The sequence below is a fragment of the Vulpes vulpes genome, chromosome 2, assembly GCF_048418805.1.
Source record: "Vulpes vulpes isolate BD-2025 chromosome 2, VulVul3, whole genome shotgun sequence".
Classification (NCBI taxonomy): Eukaryota; Metazoa; Chordata; class Mammalia; order Carnivora; family Canidae; genus Vulpes; species Vulpes vulpes.
The window spans coordinates 15,547,596-15,566,259 of record NC_132781.1 but is presented as its reverse complement, the minus strand read 5'-3'; the positions used below and the strand labels follow the sequence as shown (position 1 = coordinate 15,566,259).

Below are 18,664 nucleotides of genomic sequence, written 5' to 3'. Positions count from 1 at the left end.
AGACTTTATTTGAGAGAGAGAGAGCTCACAAGCAAGCACACAAGTGGGGGGAGGGGAAGAGGGAGAAGCAGACTCCCCACTGAGCAGGAAGCCCAACCTAGGGCTCAATCCCAGGACCCTGGGATCATGACCTGTGCCGAAGGCAGACACTTAACCAATTGAGCCACCCAGGCGCCCCCTCATCAACTTTTATAACATGTAAATTATGTTCTGACTTGCCTCTTTTTCTTAAGAAAGGGCTTTTTATGTATTTTTCTCTTATGTAATAAACCGGTTTTTATAATTTAAAATGAATCCAATAAAGGTACCCATCTGAACTTGCCTTAGTACTGAACTAATGAATTTGAAATGATGTGTATATTTCAATAGCTGAAGCATGAAAGGAATAACCAATTAGCAACCAGGAGCACTGCTTCAAGACAACACACACATTTCCAGAAGTGTTTAATTGGAGGATTCCTTTTCATGATGAATCAGACAGCTTGACTTCTTAAACCTGACACAGACCATCTTCAGCCTTCCCCAGACATGCTGAAATGGCAGGAAAATGGAAACACCTATCATCAGTATTCATGCTAGTCCTTTTTTGTATGCTCTGTCCATCAGAAGAAGGGAAAAAAAAAGTTTTATGACTCATTGTTTTTCAAGGATGCTGCTTTCTCTGCAGTTTTTCAGGTTGTTTTTAGATAAGGTTTTCTCCTTGTTTATACACTGCCCACTGGAGTTCTTTTTATATCCCAGGTTTGTAGTTTAAGAGCCCATCAACAAACTTCATAATACTATTTTCTGCTCAGTTGCTTTTGGTGCTTTGAAACTGACTTGATATGCAAAAGAGAAAGAAAACGTACCTAGATTCAGCCAATGCCATTAAAAACAAGCCTATTGTTTGACCCATCCCTTTGTTGATAACCTTTTAGGATAGTTCTGTTTCCTTAGATCTGCTTTTTTGGGGGATGGCCTTTGGCCATTTCTAAAATGGTAGGTTTCTGGGGTTCTCTAGGGAATTGTCCCATAATCTGTAGGAGCCCAGGAAGGAATTTTACAGTAATTCTGCTACAGTGAAACATTTGCCTCAAGGCCAGAATCAAAAATAGCAGCTGGAAGGACATTTGGAAAGGGGGGGGGTGTGGGAGTGCAAGAGAGGTGGAGAAGGAGAGCTTTTCACATTTGGATTAAAAAAACACTAGCTTGAAGGCAAAACTGAGACAGGGCTGGCATCTTCAACCCTTTAAACTATCCCATCTCCTCAGGCTTGGCTCTCCAAGCCAGTGATTTCAGCGCCGAGAGCGCTGACCGGGGTCAGTGCATTGCGCTTGGCAACGGACAATGAACACCAAGATTCCTGGATGTTGACCAGCAGCACTGGCTTCTCTTCTACTGCACCAAGAAGCACAGAAAGACTGCTGCTCCTCCCACGCAGCAAGTTAGCGTCTAAAATGTAGACCAGTTTCCTGGAGTCACTAGAAATTGAAGGACTAATTTCAGCCCTCTGAAAACTTTGGGGGAAGAGATGCTCCAACTTTAACCAATAAGTGTCACTGCAATCAAGGACATAGATTATAGAAGGTTTGGGTTGGAGCCTAAGAGAAATAAAGAAAGGAATGCAAACCAGGGATAGACCCATCTATATAATCATGATAGAGGAGATGGTGGCAGCCAGTCTGCAGAGATGGCCTCCAGTGAACCATGTGTCTTTGTACTGGTAGTAATGCCCTTGTGAAATTTCCTCCCTTGAATCTAAGCTGCTTTGTGACTTGTTACTATGAGAATATGGCTGAAATGACATGTGGGACTTCTGAGTCTAGGTCATAAGCAGCCTTGCAGCTCTGCCTGGGTTTCTTAGGCAAAAGGAGATACTCCTTTGAGACACTGCCTCTCAAACCCAGTTACCAAGCTGTGAAAGTCCAAGCTACATGGAGCGTCCACAAGTAGGCATTCTAGTTGGCAGCCCAGCTGTACTCCCCCTTAACAGCCAGCATGAATGGTCATGTCAGAGGACTCCAGCTGCCACTTGATGGCAACCACATGAACTATCCCCAGGAAAACTGCTCAGCTGAACCACTGAACACACTAAACATGAGATAATGTTGTTTTAAGCCATTCAACTCAATGGTTTGTAATCCAGCAATAGGTAACCAGAACAGAAGTTATACATTTACACACATGGACATATACACTTATGGATGGACATATCAATTGATGGATTAGTTGAATGGCTTTTTATTTACTCACTTATTCCTTTACTCAACAAATATCTATTGAACATACATATGCTAGGCACTGTGCTAGTCTCTGAGGACTCAGTGATGAACAAAGTAATTGTGCTCCCTGCCTCCAAAGAGCTTATAGGGGGTTATGGGAATAGACAATAAATAGGTATATGCATAATTTTAAGATTATAAGTTATGTCAAGTTTTAGGATAAAAAAAGGCCTTGGTGATGTACCAGAACAAGAGAGGGAGACCCACCCTAGCCTGGGTGATCAGGTGATCATCTGAGGTGATGATTTTGAAGAGAATATCTGACATATATAAGGAGCTACCTCTCTTAGCGGTGGGGAGTGCAAAGAACTTTCTAGAATACGGGAATAATGAGGACCCTAAAGTAGGAAGGAACTTGAGGTATTGGAAGGACTGAGAAAAAGCCAGCATGGTTGGCCTGGAGGAATTCTCAGGGAGAGAGGCTGAGGAGGGAGACCTGGACCACAGTGTGTAGGCTTGTAGGCTGTAGGGAGTTTGGATTTTCTCTTAAACGCAATGGAAACAGTTAAAGGCTTTTAAACAGGAGTGACAAGATCCAATTTACATTTTAAAAAGGTCACACACAGGCAATCTTGTAGATAACAGATTAGAATGGGGCAAGAGGGGAACAAGGGAGGACATTGTGTGGGTGACAGGATAGAGGCCTCCTACACTCCAGCTGGAGCCCTAAGAGGCGCCACGTGGCATCTCCTTCCCACCCTGTCACTGGGGCCACTGCTGCTCAAATAGCCCCAGCAACATTTGTTCTAAGGCAGTTGCTCCATGGAGTGTACTACTGATTGATGACAAATGCCACAGGCCCATCAATTCTCATTCAGAGAATCTAAATTGTTTCAGCAATGCAAACAGTACCCTTGTTCTGGCTTGATAGATGAATAGCACTTATGGCCAATCCACCTCAGTGAGGCAGTGTCCCCAAGCCTACCCTCTCTCACCCACTTCTCTGGAGCATGCCTTCATTTTACACAGGACACCATGCCAGGGGTGGCTATGGGTGAGGGGCTCTAGGAATAGCACCACCACCACCCACAGCAAATCCTACATCTTGGGACTCTCATGGTCTGAAGTGCCAATCCATTTGGTTGACCAGATTTACTACCTGGATGAGGCCCTTTCCTGACCAACGTGGCCACTACTACCAGCAAATACTAGGTTCTGGTGCTGTTCCATTAGTTGTGAATAAAAGGGAACCCAAGTAACTAAAACCTACAATCCCCATAGGCTAGAGAAAACCTGTCAATAGTCATTATTCCCCAAAATTGTCATTGCAAAGATATTTAGCGCTGCATGTTCAGTTTCCCTCTGACTTTCTCAGGATTTGTAGACTGTACTTTCATAGAAACTTCCTGTTACATTTCTGACCAAAAAAAGCCCTTGTGTATGTCTAGCTATGTGTGTATGGCACGCACTGAACTAAGCCTTCTGGGGAATAGATCCTGCTACTTCTTCCCAAGCCTCCCCTCGACTTTGCTTCCCCCAGGTCTCCCACCTCCCCCAGCACCATCTGCCCACTGTCTGCCAGAAGTCTGAGAGTCAACCTTGACCTTCTTCTTCCCTCTTCCTCCCTAGCACCACTCACAGACTACCCTTCCAAATCATTCACTTTGTTACCTCAGCCCAGGGAGTTAGTGATGCCTACAGCAGCAGCCTCTCCAGTCTCTGCATCCAGACTCCTCCCACCCAATTTCTGCAGCCTCTTCTTAACTCCCCAGACCTCTCACCTCCTGCTCCCACTTCATCTTCTATGCAGGAGCCGTACTGATAAACTGTCAGTTTATCTCAACTATGCTTTTTCCCAACCCTGGGCCTTCCCATATACCAAGGAGTCAGGGCCTCCTGCCTGTTTTGTAAATAAAGTTCTTTTGGAACATATCCAGACTTGTTCGTTTATGGGTTGTCTACAATACAACATACAACACTCAGCACTCCACAGTAAAGTAGTGGCAACAGAGACTCCATGGCCTGCAAAGCCTCAAATATTTACTATCTGGCTCTTTATAGAAAAGCTTTGCTGTCCTTGCCATATACCATTCCCTCTGCCCAGAATTCTCTTATCTTTATGTTCTTTTGCCATGTCCACTCCTTCCCTCCCTTCACCTGGTTAACACTTACTTATCCTTCAGTTCTTGGCCTAGTAATAACTTTCTCCAGGAAGTCCTCCCTGACCACACCCCATCCCCTCTACATGTTTTTCAGGCACCCTATTTTTGTGTTACAACAAAGACTACATCCACCCACCAGTATCTCCCACTAGACTGGAAGCCCCTTGAGGAGCTGGAGACAGTCTGTCTTTTAGGCCTGCTTCTCCATTTGTGTCCATGATCTATTTGTTTAAATATTTAAGCATTATAGGGATGCCTGGGTGGCTCAGCAGTTGAGCGTCTGCCTTTTGACTCTGGCATGATCCTCAGGTTCTGGGATCGAGTCCCACATTGGGTTTCCTACGTGGAGCCTGCTTCTCCCTCTGCCTATGTCTCTGCCTCTCTCTCTCTCTGTGTCTTTCATGAATGAGTAAATAAAAATCCTTAAAAAATATTTAAGCATTATAAACCATTATAAATTTCAAGCTAACACAGTTAAATATGTCTTTATGTTCTTACCCTGACAGGTATTCCTTTAAATGTGATGAAAAATACACGTAAAGCTATGATTCTGAGGGGATTAAAAGTTGGCAAAAATAGTAAAGACAATTATTATGACTGTCTGAGTATTCTAATAGACCAGTCATGTTTAGATGAGTCATGAAAATGACACACAATTTAAGAACTAGCGTATATTTTATAAAATTTTTGTCTTCATTTCAGCATAACCGCTAATTATGTTACTATAATCTGATTTTTACACAATGTGTGTGTTCAGTTGCTCATAATCTAGAGGATTAAAAATAAGAGTAATTGTATTGAAAGTACAAAATTTGGGTTATTTTCATCAAAAAAAAAAAAAAAAAAGTAAATTGAAGTAGGGGCGCCTGGCTGGCTCAGTCAGTGGAGTGTATGACTCTTGATCTTGGCATTGGGAGTCTGACCCCCATGTTGGGTGTAGAGATTACTTAGACATAAAATCTTAAAAAAAAAAGTAAACTGAAGTAAAAATAAGCTAATTTTTAAAAAAGATTTTATTTATTCATGAGAGATACAGAGAGAGGCAGAGACATAGGCAGAGGGAGAAGCAGGCTCCCCATGGGGAACCCTATCTGGGACTCGATCCCAGGGCCCTGGGATCATGCCCTGAGCCAAAGGCAGATGCTCAACCACTGAGTCACCCAGACGTTCCCAAATAAGCTAATCAATATTATATGTGCTTCTCTTGTCAATTATTGAAAACTAGATCTTGAAAGACAATAATTAATGAATCAAAATTATTTAGGACTATATTTCATAAAAATAATGAAATCTTAGTAAATACATAAAATAAACACATAAATAAAAGGATTTCAATTCTAGTGAGTAATAATGTCTACTGTCTGACAATGTAAAGAATTGGTATCACTCTTCATAAACTATATCTAGACCTAGGCATGCACCAATATGAATTGATTAATACCATTAATATCATTACTATTTCATAATTACCTGTAGAACTATAAGTTAAAAGAATCTGAAGAGAAGCAAGGAAACAGATCTTCAGCCCCACTGGGAAATTATACTTTGTTTTGCAACAATTTATTGCATTCATGCTGAAAGGAAGTTCTGACAACTTATTTGCCTTTTCTCTTACCTAAGCTCTTGCACAGCTCAAATCCTCCCCACAAGCCAAAGAAGTATCTTCCTCTGACATTAGTGGTGGCACAGCCCATATCTTTGTGGCACTGACACAGTCTTTAGTGTTTTCAGTCTTTTTTTTTTTTTTTTAAGATTTCATTTATTCATGAAAGACACAGAGAGATAGGCAGAGACATAGGCAAAGGGAGAAGCAGGCTCCCTACGGGGAGTCCAACATGGGACTCGATCCCAGGATCCTGGGATCATGACCTGAGCCAAAGGCAGATGCTCAACCACTGAGCTGCCCAGGTGGCCTTTTTTTTTTTTTTTTAAGATTATTTATTTATTTGAGATAGAGAGCAAGTGAGAGAGATAAGGAGCAGGGGGGAGGGAAGAGGGAGAAGCAGGCTCTCCACTGAACAGAGAGAGCCCAATGCAGGACTCTGAGATCATAACCTGAGCCGGAGGCAGACGCTTAACCTACTGAGTCATCCGGGTGTCCCATAGTGTTTTCAGTCTTAAGAACATACTGTCAGGGATGTAGGAAAGAGTTTTCCCAGGGCCCAAATGGTATGAGCTGCAAGAATAGTTGTTCAGAGATATAGGTCATGCTGTGCCAGGCTGAGTGAGGGGTCCAAGTGATGGAAGCACCACATATTCTTTCATGTTTGTTTTTGTATGTATTTGTAACCTGCATAACCCTCTAAAGTGAAGGGGCCTCTGGGCTGAGTGTAAAGGTAATACAGCTTTTATCCACAGTCATATCCCTACTTCTTAACCAGAGTCTGGCACAAAGTAGGTACTCAGTAAGGGCTGACTTAGGTACACTGTGAAGAATTTTTATTCTTTTGGACCAACGAGGCACTAATATATAAATGACGATCTCTGGCTCAACAACCATTAGTGGCAAAGGTAGTGGCAATCTATTAGACAGGGGTCGGCAGACCTTTTCCATAAGTGGCCAGTCAGTGAACAGTTTAGGTCCTGTGGGCTGTATCGCCTTTGTTGCAAATATTCAACTCTGCTGTTGTCATACAAAAGCAGCCACAGACAATATATATATAAGTAGGTGTGACCATACTCCAGTGTGACTTTGTAGAAACAGGTGGTGGGCCAGATTTGGCCGGTGGGTTGCAGTTTGCCAACCCTAATACTAGAGTACAGGAGGAAAGGGACAGTGCTGTTGGTGAGGAGGCAGAGTCGGAAACTATTTAGGAGGTGGGATTATTAGGAGCTGGTGACTGCTAAAGGCATGGCCAACCTATTCTGATGGCCTTAATTACCGTGGCATGGTAGTGAGAGTCTCCAGCTTGCTTTCCCTCATCTGGGCTGCTCTCTCTCTGCTTCTCTGGCTTGTCACCTTGACTGTTGGTCTTTCTGTAGGTATCTGTTTTCTGTCTAGCTCAGCACTTCTCCAGTCTGGCTGTGCATTAGAATTGCCCAGGGAGTTGATGAGAAAGACCTGTCTGGACTCTCCCAAGTGTGTTACTCTGCTTGGGCTGTTGTAACAAAATACTACAGACTGAGTGGCTTAAGCAACAGAAATTTGTTTTCTCACAGTCCAGGAGGCTAGGATTCCAAGATCAAGGTACTGTCAGGGTTGGTTTCTGATACAGCCTTTCTCTGGTTTGCAAATGGCCACCTTCTTGCTATGTCCTTACATGGCCTTTTTTCCCTGTGCAAACGCTGGCGGAGACAGAGCAGGCTCTAGTGTCCATTTCTTTTAAGGACACCAGTCCTATCAGATTGGGGCCTCACTCATGTGACCTCATTTAACCTTAATTACTGCCTTTCAGGCCTTATCTCTAAATATAGCCACATTTGGAGTTAGAGCTTCAACATAGGAATGGGCGGGGGGCACAATTCAGTCTTGTGATATTGTGATTTATAAGAAATATATATTTGGCCCACTGTTCCTGGCACATAGCTCCTAAAACCCTAGCAAAGAGCCCCTTTGTAAGGGGGGAACCTTTTGTTATAATATTTAGTTTTTCCTGAAATAGCTTCAGAGCTGAAAGTGAGTGTCTTTTGTTATTCATAACAAGCCCCTTTCAACTACACTGAGTTTATGTTAATGAGGTGACTTTTGGAAAGCCCCTAAGGATGGGGGCTGGTTGCCAGGGGAACCAACCAAGATTAAAAGGTTGGAACTTTCAGCCTCCCATCTCTACCCCCCACACCGTTTCTGGGTAGGAAAGAGGGGCTAGAGGTTGATTAGATCATTGGCAATTTAACACAATCCTGCTGATGTAGTGAACCCTCCATAAAAATCCAAAAGGACGGGGTTTGGAGAGCTTCTGGGTTGGTGAATAAGCCTCCATCTGTGTGCTGGAAGGGTGACAAACTCTAGACTCCACTGGGACAGAGGCTCCTGTGCTCAGGACCTTTCTAGACCTTGCCCTATGTATCATTTCATTTGGCTGTTCTCATTTGTATCCTTTAATGTCCTTTGAAATAAACCAGTCATCTAGTAAGTAAACTGGTTTCCTGGGTTCTGTGAGCTGCCCTAGCAAATTAATCAAACCTGAAGAGATGAGTCTGAGAAGATCAGATTTATAATTGCTTGGTCAAAAGCACAGGTGACGATCTGGACTTGCAACTGGCATCTGAAATAGGGAGGAGGCAATCCTGTAGGCCTGAACCCTTAACCTGTGGTATACGACATTTTCTCCAGTGTCAGAATGAATTAGATTGTAGGACATGCAGCTAGTATTACAGAATTGCTTGATATGTGAAAACCTACGCATCTGGTGCCAAAAGTAGTGTTGTAGTATTAAAAGTAAGGACACATAGCCCAGCTCTGTCACCCTTCCAGGATAAATCCAGTTAAATAGCTCACCATTTCTGTGCTTGGGTGAGCTCTCTTGATTAGCCCTATATCAAGGGAAAGAGAATTGGACAGTATGTAGAAGGTGGCAGCAGGGTCATTTGCTTGGCAGAAACTCTAAGGAGGAATAGGTCTACAGAGAAAGGGGCAGTGTTTGGCTTCATCATGCTTTCAGATGCCCATGTGAGAGTCACATGCCATCTACAGGTCTGGAATTGAGAGGTCTCAGCTACAAATAAAGATTTTAAGTCCTCATTGGCAAAGAGGTAGGAATTAAGTATATGGGAGTGAAGGAGTGGGAAAAGAGGGTCAGAAATAGAAACCTAGAGAAATTTAGCACTTGAGAAAAGGAGAGAAAGTTTCCAGTGAACAAGACTAGCATGGAGCCATTTGAGTTAGTTGAAAAACTAGAGGAGGGGATATAAAGGAGAAGAAAATGATTAATTACTGGATTTGATAGTTAGGCATGGGCAAACTTCATGAGATATTTGCTTCAGATGGAGGGGGAGGTGGGGAGGTGGGGAGGAGGAAGAAGAGGAGGAAGAGGATGAAATAGGGGCACCTGGGTGGCTCAGTTGGTTAAGCATCTGACTCTTGGTTTGTGGATACCCTTGGTTTGTCCCTGCTTTGATCCCTGGGAGGCTGGCCTGTATGAGCAGCATCAGTGGATTTCCTGGCCCTCTGGCTTCAAGTAATAGTTGGCCAATAGGAAATATTAACAGGAAATCAGAGGGAGAAAGGAGAGAAGGGTCAAGGTGTCCATCTTGTTCGGCTCCCTTGACATGGGTCAATGTGACCTGCCTGCATGCCTTCTGAAGGCCCCCACTCTTGTTGGGTGGTCCTATCCATACAGTACTCTCTTAGCCTGTGCTCCTGTAAAGGTTCCTTCCCTTTTTCCTGCAGGCCTAGGGTAATGACAGCTTCCCGCTGTTACCAGCCCCTGGGGTGTCACACTATTCTTCTGGCTTCAGTATCCTGTCAGCATCTTTGTAAATAGTCCCTATATTAAACTCTCCTCAAATTACCCCATTTGTGCCCTTTGTTTCCAGTTGGGATCTTGACTGATGTAGGACACAGTCCAGACTGCAGTGGATTGGGAAATGAGCAGGAGAGTATGGAATATACATTATTTAGAAAAGTACAGATGATAGAAAACTATGTGCTACCAGAACGAAAAAAATGTTATTTTGCTTCAGATGGAGGGGGAGGTGGGGAGGTGGGGAGGAGGAGGAGAAGGAGGAAGAGGAGGAAATAGGGGCACCTGGGTGGCTCAGTTGGTTAAGCATCTGACTCTTGGTTTGGGCTTAGCTTGTGATCTCAGGGTCATGAGATCGAGCCCCATTGTGGGGCTCCACACTCAGCCTGGAGTCTGCTTGTCCATCTCCATCTGCCTCTCCCCTCACTCTCTTGCACACACTCTCTCAAATAAATAAAAAAAATCTTTAAAAAAATAGAATTAAGATAAGTTCCTTTGGTTTTCCATCCCAATTCCTTTCTTCTCTCTTAACAGAGGTCACTGCTCTCATGAATTAGGTATGAAACCTTCTAACCCTTTAAAAAATATATACTTTATTATTAGTATGCCTGATTGAAATTTACCTAAATGCTGCCATACTATATATATATCACTCAGCAGATCCTTTCTTTTTTTTTTTTTCAGCAGATCCTTTCTTTTCTCACTAGTACATCTTTGAAAATGAGCCATGTGGATATTTAAAGAGCTAGGTCATTCGTTTTAACTTTTGCATAGTATTTCATTTTTTCTATTTATTCTTCTGTTAATGGACATTTTTTAGGATTCCAGTTTTTCTACCTTTAAACAATAATGTAATGAACATCTTGTACCTTTCCCCTGATAGGACGGTTTCTCCAGGGTATATACATAGAAGGGATCATAGGGTTTATATATTTTTAACTTTAAAGGGCATTACCAAATTGACACCCTCCCCAAGCCCCCAAAAGTAGTTCCACAAACTCCTATAAGCAGTGGGTACAAGTTATTGTTTCTTCATTTCATGGTCAATATTTTAAGTCATCAAAGTTTGTGATTTTTAAAAATCTGATGACTATAAAATCAGTATACAAAAACCAGTATACAACCATTGCTATTAAATATAAATGTATTGGGGCACTTGGGTGGCTCAGTCAGTTAAGCATCCACCTTTAGCTCAGGTCATGATCCCAGGGGGATAAAGCTCTACTTGGGCTCCCTGCTCAGCAAGAAGTCTGCTTCTCCTTCTGCCCCTCCTTCTACACCTCCCCTGATCATGCTTTCTCTTAAATAAATAAAATCTGTGTGTGTGTGTGTGTGTGTGTATTCCGAGTGGGTAATACATGAACATGGTGTGGAATTCATAAGGCACAAGAGCATATGGAGTGGAAAGTGACCTTTCCCCAATTCCTGTCTCTTAGCCAACAGAGGACCACACAGTTATCAGCTTGTGTTCTTCAGATGCATTCTGTAGTTAAATGTGTGTAACACTAAAATATTTGTATCTCACTCCTTTGGCTTTAGTAGATTCTACAGTTTTATAGACTCCATGTTAATTGTGTTTGTTTTACTTATTCCTCAGATCCTGCAATTATAGGTTTGGGTGACAACTTCTGAAGAGCTCCCAATCCTGGACTCATCACCTCTAAAGATCCCATGACAACTGTTCTAAGGGGCTTCAAGAACCTCTATATTAAGTTCTAGTTGTCCTAGGGCTTCCAATAGAAGCTTGTGGACTAGGTTCTTTTATCTGTCATGGTTAAGTCACCGCTGTATGTATTTCCAATAGGAAGGGGTTTAGCACAGGGAATTAGAGGCTTTCACAACTCTAAGAAAGCTGCAGGAAGGATGGAGTTTAGGAATCCTTTCAGAGAATCTGAAGTGCAGGGATCAAAAGGAAGTCACTATTTTTTTTACGATTTTATTTATTCATGAGAGACACAGAGAGAGAGGCAGAGACAGGCAGAGAGAGAAGCGGGTTCCCCTCAAGGAAGCCCAGTGTGGGACTCCATCCAGGGACTCCAAGATCACGCCCTGAGCCAAAGGCAGACGCTCAACCTTTAAGGTACCAAGGCATCTCAGGAAGCCACTATTATTGATCTCAGCTGCCTTTAAAACAGACTCTTAGATCACCTAGAAGCAAAAATCCCACATCGGCCATTCCTGCTGCTGCTGCCCACACTTGTGCCTATAATATCCCCTAGAAAACAAGCCCTTCTCCTTCTCTACCAAGTACCATACAAGTGCTTCTCATTAGTGGAGTCTAAGCAGACCATGCTCTCTTGTGGAAAAAGAGGAGCCAGTGCCCAGAAAGGCAGATAGAATACCAAGTATCCATAAATGGCACCCTGCAGGGTTCACAACAAACTCCCCTCTCTCCATTACCTTCTGTCCCTAGTGGGGACAGACACCATGAGAATTTGTGGGACAGCTGTAATTTAGGTCATAGGTTTTTATATAGGCCAACTAGGACTAAGCACCTATTTTACCTTCCAAACGGCCCAGTGTGTGAGAAAGATTTTGGGAAGAGTAACAGAAAAGGAAAGACAAGACCCAGCTCCTGTCCTTAAGGAAACATCATTCATTCAATAAACTTTGAGAACCTAGGTGTTCATATCAGAAATCCTAGGAAAGGCAGCACTTGATAGGGACACATAAATATGCAGTCAAATGATTAAAAAAACTGCATAGGAATAATAAACCCAAAATTCAAGATAGAGATTACTTATGGATGGGAGGGGACACGGCTACAGTTGTGCAAATACTATTTTAAACCAGATGGAGTATAGAAGTTTGTGTATTTATTTTTCCCTCCAGTTTTTTCTGTGGCTGAAATATTTCACTAAAAAAAAAAAAAAAAAACAAAAATAAAAAAACGAGGCAGGGTCTCTGTCCTTGAGCAGCTTACGTTTTCATGGGAAAGGTCTCTCACATAAACACACACACACACACACACGAAATGGAGTAACAATGTCAAAAATTGACATGGGGTTGAGAAGCTCTCTTGGGTAGAAGAGCTTTCTGAACAACAACCTTTGTGGAGTTAATCAACTAGATGAAGTAATTATATATAAACTCTGCAACAGGGACCCCTGGGTGGCTCAGTGGTTGAGCCTTTGCCTTCAGCTCCGGGTGTGATCCTGGGGTCCTGGGATTGAGTACCATGTTGGGCTCCCTGAGGGGAAACTGCTTCTCCCTCTGCCAATGTCTCTGCCTCTCTTTCTGTGTCTCTCATGAATAAATAAAATCGTAAAAAAAAAAAAAAAAAAAAAAAAAGCAGCGGCTTCCTTCTGATCCCTGCACTTCCAGATTCTCTGAAAGGATTCCTAAACTCCATCCTTCCTTCAGCTTTCTTAGAGTTGTGAAAGCCTCTAATTCCCTGTGCTAAACCCCTTCCTATTGGAAATACATTCACTGGTGACTTAACCATGACAGATAAAAGATAATGGATGTAGGGTGTAGCACTGGAAAAAGAAAGGGAAAGAAAAGAAGAAGGTAGACATTAAAAATTCACTTGCAGTTAAGACTCCAGTTTAGAGGTCACAGAAAGCTAAAAGGATAAAACAGGTTCCCTGGCCTCAAAAAACTTAAGTATTTGCCCAAAGGCTAGGACTGCCTTGAATGGTATTAAATATGCTATGTGCTTTCCAAGGATGGGCTCAGTTAATTCACCCACTAACCCCATGAAGTGACCACTTCTAAGCTCACATTCAGATGAGGAAACTGAGTCACAGAGCAGTTCTATAACTTGCTTCCCTCCATCAAGAAGTGGAGCCAAGAGTTTGTCAGCCCTGTTCTTTTTTTTTTTTTTTAATTTTTATTTATTTATGATAGTCACACACACACAGAGAGAGAGAGAGAGAGAGAGAGAGAGAGAGAGAGGCAGAGACACAGGCAGAGGGAGAAGCAGGCTCCATGCACCGGGAGCCCGACGTGGGATTCGATCCCGGGTCTCCAGGATCGCGCCCTGGGCCAAGGCAGGCGCCAAACCGCTGCGCCACCCAGGGATCCCTGTCAGCCCCATTCTTAACTGCTGTCCCTTTCAGGCAAGAACAATTTTGGCAATGGAACTGATGAGGTCTTGAAAGATTTGTCTTTCAAATCTACCTCAGAAGGTAGATACATAACTTGTTCATTCTTCAGTCTCCTCCCCAGGACCCATAGATTTATCATCCGACTCTGTGCTATTTTAAGTTCCATTCCCTTATTCTCCTGCCCTAATCCCCGTTCTTCCATGCTCATTTTCTCCCTGTGTCCCTCCCCTCTCCCAAAGCCTCTCCAAGGCAATACGTATATACCAGCCAGCCAGCAATGCTTTTAGGTTTTCCAAACTGGTCTTCATTCTTTGGGTCTTTGTTTGAAGGAGATGCAACAGGTAATTCTCTCAGACTGTAATTTTCCCCTCTGTCCTGCATCATTCCCATCAGATTAGAAGCATAGTTTAGTTCTCTTACCTAAAAAAAAAACAAAGGAAAAGAAAGAGTGGTGCCTAAGTGGCTCAGCTGGTTAAGTGGCTGCCTTCTGCTCCCGTCATGATCCCTGGGTGCTGCTCAGCAGGGAGCTTGCTTCTCCCTCTCTCTTCTGTTCCTCCTGCTTGTGCTCTCTGGCTCTGTCAAATAAGTAAAAAAAAAAAAAAAAAATTTTTTTTTAAAAGGAACTCTTTTCTAAAAACCTGTCCTTGACTCCACGTACTCTGGCAACCCTATTTTTCTATTCTCCACTTCCAGTGTCTTAGGAAAAGTTGTCTGTAGCCACTGTCTTCATTTCTTACCTCTCTTCAACCCACTTCATTGGCTCCTGTCCCACTCTCTATGCTGATAACTCCCAAATTTATATTTCCAGCCCCAACCTTCCTTCTTAACCAGCTGCCTACTTCACATCTAATTTGGATGTTTAATTTCCAAATTAACATGCCCCAAGGCAAACTCTTGTTTTCCCAGCCTGATCCACTCTTCACCCAGCTTTCCTTATCTGGCAAATAACTTTAACAGGAGCCCAAGCTAGGAATATGGGGCTCACTTAACACCCCCCCTCATTAAATCCACCACTGAGTGCTATCTACTCTCTTCTACCTCCAGAATATCCCTAATGTGTCTGCTTCTCTCCATCTTTATCCTCGTCCAAGCCACCATTATCTCTCACCGGAGTTACTGTTATAGCCACTTTATATAATCCATTCTTTACATGGTAGCCAGAGTAATATTTTAAAATGTAAGTCAGATAATATCATGCCTCTGCTTAAAACCCTTCAAGGCCTTTCCATTACATTTAGCATAAAATCTATCTTTCAAAACTATACATGATCAGGTTTCTGGTCCTCTGACTGGATCACCCCCTTCCCTGCTCTCTAAGCTCCCAGCCATACTTGCTGTCTTTCTGTTTGTTGAGCATATTAAGTTTTGGAACTTCTGTACTATTTTTTCCCTTTTCCTAGAATATGAATTCCCCTGATCTTCCATTGTTGGCTTCCTCCCACTATTTGGGTCTCAATTCAAATGTCACCTTCTCAGAATGGCCTTTCCTCATGACCCAGTTTAAAACACTCATTTGCTGTCATCCTGTCCTATTTTCACATTCACACTTGTTACTCCCTAATGTTCCATATTTGTGTGGGTCTAGTCATATTAGAGTGCAAGCTCTGTTAGAACTAGACCCGTGGGTTTCTTGCATTTTGCCACATGCCCAGCACCTAGAATGGTGCCTAGCACATAGTAGGCACTCAAATATTAGTTTGATAAATTAGTGAAAGATAAGATCCTTGAAGGGTACCTAGATGGCTCAGTCGGTTAAGGATCTGCCTTCAGCTCAGGTCATTATCTCAGGGTCCTGGGATCGAGCCCCACATCAGTCTCCCTGCTCAGCAGAGTCTGCTTCTTCCTCTCCCTCTGCTCCTCCTCTTACTCATGCGTGCACACATGCACTCTCTCTCAAATAGATAAATACGATTAAAAAAAAAAAAAGATCCTTGAAACCTGGGACTCAAGGTTTTAATATTTATTATGACTCAAACTTTTTAAAAAAAGATTTATTTTTTAGAGTGAGAACAAGAGAGTGAGCTCAAGAGCAAGTGGGGGCAGAGGGAGAGGGAGAGGGAGAGGGAGAATCTCAAGCAAACTCCCCACTGAGTGCAGAACCCAACCCAGGCTCCGTTCCAGGACCCTGAGATCATGACCTGAGATGTCATGACTTAATGAAATCAAGAGTTGGATGCTTAACCGACTGAGCCAACCAGGTGCTCCATGACTGATAAACTTCTATATAATTTTTGCCAACTGCCAAATGACATTGCTGTACCTCTTAAGAGTTGTCAAAATAGGATGACAAAAATATGCAACTCATCTACCTTAAAAATTCTAGTGGCTAAGGCAAACTGAAAACTTTAATGTTTTAACAAAGCTTTCCAATGAAAATTTATTGTGATAAATGAAAGTTATACTAGCTACTCTCCCCTGAACAAGAGAACTTTTTCTACATGTGGGGTTCAAGTCTTAGAACCAGAACAAGTCCCAAAGGCAAAGCACTCCCCAACTACCTTCATCTGTCACCCTTGGCCTCTTTTCTTCCTCTATACTGCGAACTATAGGAACAATGAGTATTTAAGAATTCTTCTCTTCCATCAAGAAACAGTGTCAGTAATTCCATGCCCTGGAGAATTTCAGGGTTTCAGAGTCCATATTATGAAACACTTTTTAAAAAGTGGGTTATGGGTACTTTTCTATCCACTCTGTATAACTCTCATAGATTGTGTAAGCCTTACGAAGGGCCTGGATGCTCACCACCCACATCTCCAGTCTAAAACTAGGTTATGAGTAAAATGAAAACTCTGCAAAAAAAACCTCCTGCTTCTCATAAAGTCCTCAGCTCAATTCATATCTTACAGCCATGGAAATCCAGAGCATGTAAAGAGGTCAAGAACCTAAATAATTATTCAGCTAATAGGGCAGCCCCGGTGGCTTAGCAGTTTAGCACCACCTTCAGCCCGGGGCATGATCCTGGAGACCGGGGATCGAGTCCCGCGTCGGGCTCCCTGCATGGAGCCTGCTTCTCTCTCTCTCTAGTAAATAAATAAAATCTTAAAAAAAAATTATTCAGCTAATAATGAACAGTAGCAGACACTCCCTTTGAAATTGTGGAAATTCTCATTTCCACACTAAAGCCAAAGAGAACACAGCCATGATGACCAGCAGGCAAGAAGACCTAAGAAGTACTTTCCTTATTCACCTGGTAGCTCTTGCCCTACTTCATCCAGAACAAAGCCAGCCTGCCACACCTGAGGCTCAGGAAATTTTGGAGGGGTGGGGGTAGGATGGAATGGAGAGGTTTTATCTAGTTGAACTATGCATAGTCTGGGAAAGTGCCCACATGAAAACAATCGACTATCAAATCATTTTTTCCCACAAGGCTGGTAAGGGTCTCCAAAGACTCTTAAGCTTCAACTACTCTGTAAGCTCTAAGAAGAATTCTTTAAGGCCCCACTTTCTTCCCCCTTCTGGGGAGAGGTCTTCATTCCTCTTCTAGAGGTTAGCCTGGGAAGATATGGTTATCTTCAAACCACAACAAAGCCCCTTGTCCCCTCCTCCCATAGTTCCTGCGCTCCACCCTGAGTTTAGGAAACTGATAAGGCAGCTGTGAAAATAGAGTGTAAAATGTTCTCTTCCATTCAAGGCAGCTGGCACAGTATGCACTTTTTTAAAAAAGGGGCCAGGAGGTGGTTATTTTCCATTTTTAAAAAATGGTTATGGATCAAAGCACAACTCAGCAACCACACTTACATTGTAGAGTCAGTTTGTCTACTCATTAGTTCATATGGAGCTCATAGGTATATATATTCATTTAGAACTTTGTCTTATATTTAAAAATGTCCAATGTCTTGATAACCTAGCTTCAGCGATTTATCCACGTAAATCCATTCCATTTTAACGTTGTTACAACAAAACACAAAATTTCGTTATGAGAATGTGCCCATGTGTCTTATGGGCTATAACATTTAATTTGTTATGATACATAATAACTTTAGAGTTTTGGGGCAAAAGAGTAAAACTCTAAAAATTCTAATTGGCAATAATTCTGTCCAAACTATTGAGAAAACTGCATTATGCAATTTTTAAAGGCAGTTTTACCACTTCCAAGTTAAAGAGGATCATAAAAGCATTGGCAAAGAGAGGTCCTATCAGTTTTGCTTTAATGAACGAATACGCAAATGGTAACTGTAAAATTATTAATTATCTTTGCATGCAAATAGGTACTTCAAAGTAATGTAAGATGTATTAATCAGCTCACACTGTCACAGCAAAACAACACAGACGGAGTGGCTTAAACAACATAAGTTAATTTTCTCACAGTTCTGCAGGCTGGAAGTCCAAAATCAGGTGCCATCGTGGTCAGGGTTCTGGTGAGAGTTCTCTTCTTGGCTTACAGCTACTTCTTGCTTGGTCCTCACAAGACCAGAGAGCAAGCCAAGCTCTCTGGTAAACCTTCTTAACAGGGCACTAATCCCATCATGAGGGCTCCACCCTCAGGACCTCATCTAAACCTAATTGCCTCCAAAAGGCCCCACCTCCAAATACTAGCACACTGCAGACTGGGGCTTCAACATATGAATTTGCAGCACAGGGAGGGGTGATGGATGCAATTCAGTCCACACCAAAAGACATGTTTTATTCCTTTATGTTTAACATCCTATTTCTTTGCAAATTATAATTATGTAGATATTACATATTTGCTGAGCACACTTTTTTTATTCATGGTGCAAATACAAACTTCAGACCACTTCATCACATCACAATTTCTGTATTAGGTAAATTTTATTGGATAGGTATACAATATATGAAATAACTATGCAGTCAGTACCTGCCACGCTGTTATTCTTCTCTTTGCCCAGATA

General features: G+C 42.5%; 2 protein-coding genes across 3 annotated transcripts in view; one reads left to right on the top strand and one right to left on the bottom strand.

Moving 5' to 3' along the window:
- TANC2 (tetratricopeptide repeat, ankyrin repeat and coiled-coil containing 2) overlaps nt 1–18,664 on the top strand; it is a 478,177-nt gene that overhangs the window by 61,715 nt on the left and 397,798 nt on the right. The window lies entirely within an intron of this gene.
- The window catches only part of LOC140596239 (uncharacterized), an 88,896-nt gene that overhangs the window by 35,638 nt on the left and 34,594 nt on the right, over nt 1–18,664 (bottom strand). The window contains exon 3 of the mRNA XM_072744502.1: nt 14,235–14,389. The gene's annotated coding sequence lies outside the window, so the exon portion shown is untranslated. The remainder of the gene's footprint in view (nt 1–14,234; nt 14,390–18,664) is intronic.